The sequence below is a fragment of the Anolis carolinensis genome, chromosome 1 (assembly GCF_035594765.1).
Source record: "Anolis carolinensis isolate JA03-04 chromosome 1, rAnoCar3.1.pri, whole genome shotgun sequence".
In the NCBI taxonomy this organism is placed as follows: Eukaryota; Metazoa; Chordata; class Lepidosauria; order Squamata; family Dactyloidae; genus Anolis; species Anolis carolinensis.
Window position 1 is genome coordinate 32,892,943 of NC_085841.1, and position 9,421 is coordinate 32,902,363.

Consider the following 9,421-nt stretch of genomic DNA (forward strand, 5'->3'; position numbering starts at 1 on the left):
CTATAATTAATCAAAATTGTCAAGCCAAATAGTCTAACTTTTATAAACTGTTTTGAAAGCAATTTTGCTAAAAGATATTCAGTATTGCAGTTGTGAAATCATTATCTAAAATTAAAGATCTGCAACTGATCTGTATTCAGTAAAACTATGTAGTCTTCCTATAAACCTATATAAATGCCACAACAGCTCCCCTTAAGAGCCAGCAGCTGGATCAGGCAGAGTTGGCACATTCAACTTCCAACTGAGGTGAAATGCAGATGTTTCTCCCCATTTTTCACCAGCACATGAGGCTGTGACAATCAGAAGCAGGACCTTGTTGCAAGTCCTTGTCACAGCCTTGCTGTCTGATGAAAGGGTTTAGAAATTTGCAATCTGCTTTTGATCTCCTCTTACATTATTTTATATTCTTCCCAGCAGCTGCCCAGACTATCAGCTATCCTATCTGGTTCAAGAGACAGATCTTTACTGAGCCTCATTTATGTCAACAATAATGTTTTTTTTCTCCAGCCAGCTTCTAGAAGATAAGCAAATGAGGTATAGTTAGATCTTGGCTTTGGACTGCCTTCCATCAGACTACATCCATCAGCTGATTTTATTGTGGCACCTGTTATGCGTTTACCAGTCAAGTATGATCATATCTTTTTTTTTTTACAATTGGATACGTGTTCTGCCTGGAACTATGCTATCTCTTTGCTCGTGGTAACATACATACGCTCCGATATATAGAGCTTTAGACTTCATATTTTATATATCTCCTAAACCCATTGTTTAAGTTTTCAGGCCTTAATTTTAGCAGATTTTAGCCCCAATCAGTGAGAAGCTTGTATCACAATGATATAGGTTTCAGTGCTGCTTTAGTTACATAAGAGAGAAAATGCACCTCACTTCCTTCCCACTTCATCCTCTGAACACTGTTCTCCAAATAAATTCCTTCCTCCTCTAGATATTGTTCCTGGAACACCACAAAATAATTTTCCTGTAAAGCAACCATAAGATCTTGCTTGGAGGAAAAGGGCCTTTAGTGCAGTTGTTTCAAAATCAGAAATAAACTGGACATTTTGAGAAGGTAATAGCCCCTCCCCCTCCAACCTGCTGAAATTCCCTGTGGAATCAGTTTTCCCATTTAAAGATGTATTTACTCTGAGAAGAGGGGACCTATGACCTCATCACATGGACCTTGAGAAGCGTGGAGGACCATCTGTCTAGCAAAGGGAATCATACCTTTCAATCCCCAATTGTCCCATTTCAAGTTCTGTCTTCCCATCACACGTGTTTTCCCTCTTCAGTTTTCCTCCTGTTGTTGCCCACGTTTGAACCATCACATAGTTAATCAATTTCTTCACTTTCTCCATATTACTAATTTTTTAAATCAGAGAAAACTTCAATATCGAAAGCCAAGATTACAACAGACCTCATCCCATTTGGGGTGGAAAGCGAAGAAATATTAAACTCCTTTACCTTGATAAGTCTTTCCTATGCCTTCCTTCCCTGCATTATACCAGTGTATAAATCCTTTTGTCACGATTCCCTCTTGAGGAGCTTTGCTTACTTTCATTATAACAGTGTAATTTTAAACCCTTTGCCATGATAAGTTTTTCCCATGTCTTCCTTTCCTCTATTATATCAGTGTAATTTTAAATCCCTTTGCTATGATCCCCTCTTGAAAGGCTTTCCTTCCCTCCATTAGGTCAATGTTATGTTAAAAAGTCAAAAAGAGCACAATTTAGACCCTATATCACTATTAAGGAGAAAATGCAGTGAAAGCAAAGTGGTGAAGATTGCCCATTCCTCCACATCATTGAAATGATTCAACAAAGGCAAATCTGTCAAATCCCATCACATTTGTTTTTGGTATTAGTGGCAATTCTAGAGTGTCTGAGGAGCTCAGAACATGATCAGTTGCCTTTGTTCTGAGCTACCTCCTTTCAGCATGTTTCATCTCCATTTCAAGGATGAAGAGCAATAGATGACTGCCGGAAGTAAGCAAACGTCATGTGATAAACTCCGTGCCTCTTCATCCTTGAAATTGAGATGAAATGTCCTATAACTGGGAAAAAGTTCCATGTGATGAGGTCCCTAATGTAGCAAACAACACAGGTAATCTGATGCTTAAGGGCCCTTCTACACTAAGCTAATATCTGAGGGGAAGCAGGTTAAAAAAAAACCCTGCTTCTTTTGGGCTCTAATCCCCACCCCCAACTGAAATCCCAGGGTTTCCTGAGAGGGGTGGCTAGATAGCATCCCAGGTCAACCAAAGTCACCCTATCTTCAGCAGGCTTTCTCAGACCTTGCAGACTCAGGGCCATGGTTTCCTTGATTGAGTCTATCTATCTGGAGTGTGGTTATCCTCTTTTTCTTCTACTTTCAACCTTATCAAGAATTCTGGTCTTTTTTCATGAGTTGTGTCTTCTTATGGCCAGAGAACAGCAGCCTAAATTTAATCATCTTGGCTTCCAAGGATAACTCAAATCTTATTTGCACTGGGATCCAATTATTTGTCATTTTGGCAGCCTACAATACCTGTAGACTGCTTCTTCAGCACCACATTTCAATGAGCTGAAATCCCATCAGCTTTTCACTGTCCAGCTTTTACAACCATACATAGAAATTTGGAGTAGTATGATATGAGCGATCATAAATTTAATATTCAGTGACATATTATATACTCCAGGATCTTGCCTAGTTCCTTCATAGCTGACCTTCCAAAACTTAGTCTTCTTCTGATTTCTTGATTGCAGTCTCCATTCTGATTAATGAGTCAAGGTATGAAAAATCTTGAACTACATTAATGCCTTCATAATCTGCTTTCAAATTATATAAATCACCAGCTGTCAATATTTTTGGTTATTAATGTTCAACTGTAAACCTGTATTTCTTTTTTGAGGAATATTTTGCTTCCTGGGGGAATATAGGTGATGGTCAGATGGGCAAACGTATACAGCTATTCTTTCTTATGGTATTGTGATACATACCTATCCTCTAGAAGCATAGAATCACAGTGACAGGATAAATATATGAAGAGGGACTTTAGATATCTCAGTAAGTGAGTGACATTTGTCAGAAAACGGCTTCATGCCATGTTACAGCCAACTATTTTTATTAGGCCTGTGTTGTGAAAATGCATGCTCCCAAAGATGTCTCCCTGCTAGCTGCAAGGTAAGACTTGCTCATTAAATTTTCCATCCTGAAAAGTCTTCTTTTCACATCTCAGCTCCCTCGGGGAGGACTCCAAAGTGAACTTCTCTGTACTGTGCTTCACTTTGCTTCATTGAAATGCTGTTGCTAACTCAGCAAAGCCATTAAAAATGAATGGCAAAGAAGAAAGTAACCCCAACCCAAAATACAGCATGTCTGGAGAGCTGAACAAAACTATTATTAAAAATATAGGATTTAAAAAACTTTGATATAGAAAGAAAGTAGCTATATCTGGTACGGAGTTTTTATAATGCTACTGCCCCCCCCCCCCCCCGCCCTTAAAGCATAAGGATTTAAATCAGGATCAAGAAATCATACCAATAAACTTGTGCTATTCCAATTTTTCTCTCTTTTGTGCCTGAGTCAGTGTTGCCCTAAAGTGTAAGAACTTGGCTTGCACATGTAGAAACATCAGATTGTATTCAGACTAAATTAATCATGCTTTAGTCCTACCAAAATTTCTGTGACCTTTAGTTAGTTATGAGTAACGTCCCATCTATTCTATTGGCACTAAAACATGACTTGCTCTGAATAAAGTTAAAAATGCTCTTGACACATGAGTGACCAAATGTCCTCTTCCAAACATGCAACAAACTGTCACATGTACCACTGAGACTCTTAACTGCTGCGATATTTTGCAGACACATGGCCGATTATACACTGCGTTCAATACTAAATTGCAGAGATGGAGTCACTGAAAATTTACAAGTGAACAATTCTATTTTTATTGCATCAAAAGTTTTAAATGAAGAAAAGAATTAGTAATGAATATACTTATAATACTATTTTCCAGTGTGATGTGGTGATCTGAGTGTTAAATTAGAATTTTGGGTTCAAATCTCCGTTTGGCAATTAAACCCACTGAGTGGCCTTGGGCAACTCATAAACTCTCAGCCGCAGAAGACAAAGACAAACCCTCTCTGAACAAATCTTGCAAACAACAAACAACAACAACAACAAATAACTACTATAGTTCAATAGTTTGGCTGAACTGCATTTACAAGTCCATATCACCTTGAAGTCATTTTAAAATATGGAGTTAGGAGATCATGGAAGGGTAAATACCCTGTAATGAAATTTGGAGTATATATTTCTATTAGTTTTATATAATTTTATTTAGGACCTTGATGTTATCTCTAATGACTGTTGAGTAGTAAGATTTATGCCAATATGTTCTCTCTTGTGTTCTTCTGGTTGCAAAGTACTTGGGATAAACAATATTTGCTGGATTAATAATAACATCTGCAATATTTTGCTTGCTTTTAAATGTATATATACATCTGTACATTTTTATACATTTGATATTGTTTTTCATATTCATTTACAAAGGGCCTCATAGAGCCCAAGGAAATGATCCCTACCAGTCACCATAGTTTGACCAAAATATTATTTTAACTAGCTGTAACAGAGCAAAGGAGGATGGAGGCAGGAAGTTCTTTTTACCTGGTAAAGCGCTTAGAGAATGCCATGGAAATGGTGATGGGGCTTTTGGAGGACCTAAACATGGAAGAATAGCCTCAAGTTTCTCATGACAAATGATGGGCCATGTGAGAGACAGAGAAGAAAGCTTTATTAAAAGCTCTGTTAGGAGAAAAAGAAATACTGTAGATTAAGACTGTTTTTTCTACGCTGCATGGGATGACGGCAATCTGAGTATGGAGGAATTTTCTATAATTCTCTTGTCATGGACTGGGGGATTTGGGCTCATTGAAACTTGGCAGTTTTTCAGGTATGGGGGGAGTAAATTAAAATAGCCTGTCCCAAGTTTATTAAAATAGGCTTATAGATCCAGACAGATTCTTGATGGCTCTTGGGGAGTTTCCTATTGCCATGACAGATGATCATATCAAAGCTCTGTGAGATTTTTGGAATAGATAAACAAGCAAGGTGGCCAGCATGATTGCTCTCAAGTGTCCTCTCCCATGGAGTGGCACCAAGTGAGGCCCCAGGTTTACCAGGCAGCTAGCAGTGCTGAAACAAGTGGGATAGAGACTAGGATATCAATGGTGGAAGACTCATAGCGATTCTGACCAAACACAACCTAGAGCCCACTGGAAAGCCTATGTTATGCTGATGGTGGTAGCAAAGAGGCTATACTTCTCTGATACCATTGTATCTGTAGTGTCATCCTGTGGAACCTCCTCAAGTGGTCAGGGGCCTTTTACATTCTACCCTCAAGAAGAAAACACAGATGACGTGACAGCTTGAAGAACATATGAGATGTTCCTCTGGGGGAGAAGAGCAGTATATAAATTAATTTATTAAATAAATATGTTTGCAGATCACATCCACTCTGATTTGGATGCTATAGTGGATGTAATCCTGGCACCTAACTAGTGTTGTGTGTATTATTGGATAAATATGTTTCAGTTTGTACAGCCTGAGGATATGGATCCTTGGAGAGGTGAGAGCTACCACAAGTATATTAGATCCTTGCCCTTCCTGGCTCTTGAAAGCAACTAGAGCCAGAATGAGTAAGGGAAACCATTCCCATCCTTCTCTGGTGAGTTCAGAGAACACATGACTGGATTCACAGAAAAAACACTGTGTCAATTTGTTAATGCAGGTCTAGAGTAGGGTTTCTTAAATGTTTTCCACTCATGACTCCTTTCTTCCCAAGAAGGTTTTACGTGACCCCAGGTATATAGATATATAAAATAGTTGCAGAAATCAAGCACTGTCTCTTAATAAATCAGCATTTGCAAGGTTTGTCAAACAGGCTGATTTTCCTTTTTGGAGAGTACAACTGATGCATTTTCTGCAGAGAGCATTGTAAACACTATAACAGATTTGTGTAAATGGGTGGCACCCAGAAACCTTTTATTGTTGCCAAATTTCTCATGACCCCAACATTGAGCCAAGGGGATCCCATTTGGCATCTTTTATTTTTTATTTCGTGTCAAAAGCATTGTACAACAAATACATTTCAAATAATGGGAAAAAAAAGAAATCACAAGCAACTAAATAGTTTTGGACCAAAAGCGGGCAACAGCAACCGCATTGTCTGTAGCTTTAAACAACTCGTCCTCTGTACATGAGGCAGGGCATTGTGGGCAAGCATACATATGCTGAGTTGTTTGTTCAGCTCCACAGTCACACAAGGTGGAGGATTCCTCCAGGTAGTGCCACTTTGCCAAGTTGTCTTTTGATCTGCCCACTCCACTTCTGAGTCTGTTCAGGGACTTCCAAGTTGCCCATTCTTGGTTTGCCCCTGGAGGAAGACCCTCTTGGGGGGCCATCCAGTTAGAATTGCCAGGTTTAGCTGCCCAGAGAGACACCCTTGCTGCTGCTGGAGGAACATCAAGAGGAGTGGTGGTTCTCATGAAGCCCTTCCTTGATTTGAGTCTGGTGGGAGGAGGGTGATAGCCATGCAGTGGGTGGCTTTCACAATGTTCGACCTTTTTTCTCTCGCCGTTAGCAGCAACTTCCCGTCGCACGTCAGGAGGGGCAATGCCAGCTAACTTGTAGAGTTTATCAACAGGTGTAGGTTTAAGGCATCCCGTGATGATTCTGCATGTTTCATTCAGTGCTATGTCCACCTGCTTTGCATGGGCAGACTTGTGCCAAACAGGACAGGCATACTCTGCAGTTGAGAAAGACAAGGCCAGGGCTGATGTTCTTATTACTTGTGGGTCTGCTCCCCATGTGCTGCCAGTCAGTTTCCGCAGGATGTTATTGCGTGCAGCTACTTTGTGCTTGGTGTTCATGCAGTGTTTCCTATATGTTAGTGTTCGGTCTAAGGTGACACCAAGGTATTTAGGATGGAAACAGTGTTCGAGCTTTTGGCCTTCCCAAGTAACTTTCAGTTTCCTGTTGGCTTCGCGGTTACGTAGGTGGAAAGCACACACTTGTGTCTTGGCAGGGTTAGGCTTCAGGTGGTTCTCTTTGTAGTAGCTAGAGAGATCTTTCAAGGCATTGGTGAGTTGCTTTTCAACTGTTTCAAAATCTTTTGCTTGTGTTGTAAGGCCAAGGTCATCAGCATATATAAAGCTCTTTGTGAGTGGTGGTTGTGGCTGATCGTTCGTGAAGATATTAAATAAGGTTGGTGCAAGAACGCTGCCTTGGGGTAAACCATTCTTTTGCCTCCTCCATCTGCTTTTCTGGCCCTGAAACTCCACATAGAAGCCGCGGTTTTCTAAGAGGGTCTGGACAGTTTTTGTAAAGTCAAAGTCCCGGGTGATATGGTAGACTTTATGCAGCATTTTTCTATGTTGCACCGTGTCATAGGCTGCCGTAAGGTCCACTAAGACTGTTCCCGTAATGCAGCCTTTCTCATAGCCTTCCTCGATATGTTCAGTCAGATGAAGAATTTGACCTGTACAGTTTTTCCCTGGTCTGAAACCTGCTTGTTGTGCAATAAGCTTGGGTTCGATAACAGGTCCTAGTCGATTTAATAGCATCCTCTCATAGACTTTATATAGATGACATAAGAGGGAGATTGGTCGATAGTTCCTGGCATTGGAGGCATCTTTACCAGGTTTTAAGATGGCAATTATCTTAGTTTTCCTCCATGCTCTGGGAATCTGTTTGTGTGCCAGGCATTGATTGTAGAATTTCAAAAGCCAGTTTTCAGCTTTGGCCCCCAAGTGTTTGATTTGCTCCATCATCAGGTCATCTAGGCCAGGTGCTTTACCAGTCTTATATCGCTTGATGGCTTCTCTGAGTTCTTTCAGGTTTAGAGGAGAAGACAACTGGTGGGTTTCAAGTTCTGGCACCCTGTTGATTTTCATCTTTATTCTGCTGCAGTTGGTTTTCCCATTCTGAATTAGCTGGTGAGCTATCTGATCTGGTGTCACGTTTGCGTGTCCAGGGTTGACCAGAGAGTCACTATCCAGGCGTCTCAGCAATTGCCAGGCTTTTCGGCTACTCTTGGACATGTCCAGGTTCTCAAGCAGCTCTATCCAATGGTCTTTCTTAGCATTAGCTAAGGCTGTAGATAGTTTTTGGCCTGCTGCTATAGTCCCATCACTGTATGGGTTCTCTTGAAATAATCTGAGATATTCTTGTAGCTGATTTAGTGATTCTTCGTTTAGGCCTGGTAGGTAGCTTGTGCGACAGCCTGGGGATTGAGAGCCTTGAGGATCTTTTCACAGCTTCTACGAACAGGTCATAATTTTCTATAGAAGGTTCTATATCAGAAATAGCAGCTTCCAAGGTCTCTGTAAACTTTGTCCAGTTAGCTTTATTGAAGTTATATCTTCTGCGGAATGGGACACTTTTCGGTCTTACAGCTGCATATGCTACGCAGCATATTGGTCTGTGTTGTGTGTTAGGTATTGGGTTTAATACCCTTTTGGTGCATTGGTGGCTTATGCTTTCCTTTACAAAAATCAGATCAGGGTTATAACCACGCTTCCATCGGTCGCTATTAAATGATGGTGGTAATTTACTGTCATGAAGGAGGCTCATTCTACTATTGTCGGCCCACGTTAGAACTGCTTTGCCATTTCTATCATCTTCGTCATAGCCCCAGACACAGCTGAGGCTATTGAAATCTCCCACAACAAAATGGGCTTCATGATTGTGGCAACTGGTTGGGGGTGTAAAATAGAAATCAGCCCCAGGTGGTTTATAGAGTGATGATACGGTGCAACTATCAAGTTCCACAGATAAGATTTCGATGTTGTTCACTTCTGTGAGGGAAGTTGCAGAGATTGCTACACCAGATCGTACAAAAATGGCACTGCCATATTGTCTGTGAGGTCGTTCCACTGCCAGTTGCATTCCAAGAATTTTTGGTCTTCTCATTGTGATATCTCTGTGTGTTTCCTGTATACATCTCACACGAGATGTCCTCAGACATTTTGGCTAATAGTTCTTCCTTAGCAAGTGACAAACCTTCTATATTAATAGACATAATCCTTAGCAATGGTCTTGATAAAGACCTTTGGTATTCATCCATTCATCCAATGCTTTTGGGTTTGGAAAGATCGGCCGCTTACAAAGAAACGTTGCCCAGGGGACGCCCGACTGAATTCACTCAATCTTCGGGGAGGCATCAGGACCACAGTTTAAGAAGGAGTAGTCTAGAGGACATGGGGTATACTTCAGAGCTTCCAGGAAGCTCCATAGTGATTTTGGGATTTTAGTGATGTAGACAGTCGGATCTAATTGACCTACTGCTGCATCACTGCAAAAAGGCCATTTTCTACAAGAGGTTTGCTGCTGATGTCACTCCTAGTGATGTCATACCAGGATATCCAAAATCTAACTCTTCACATACATA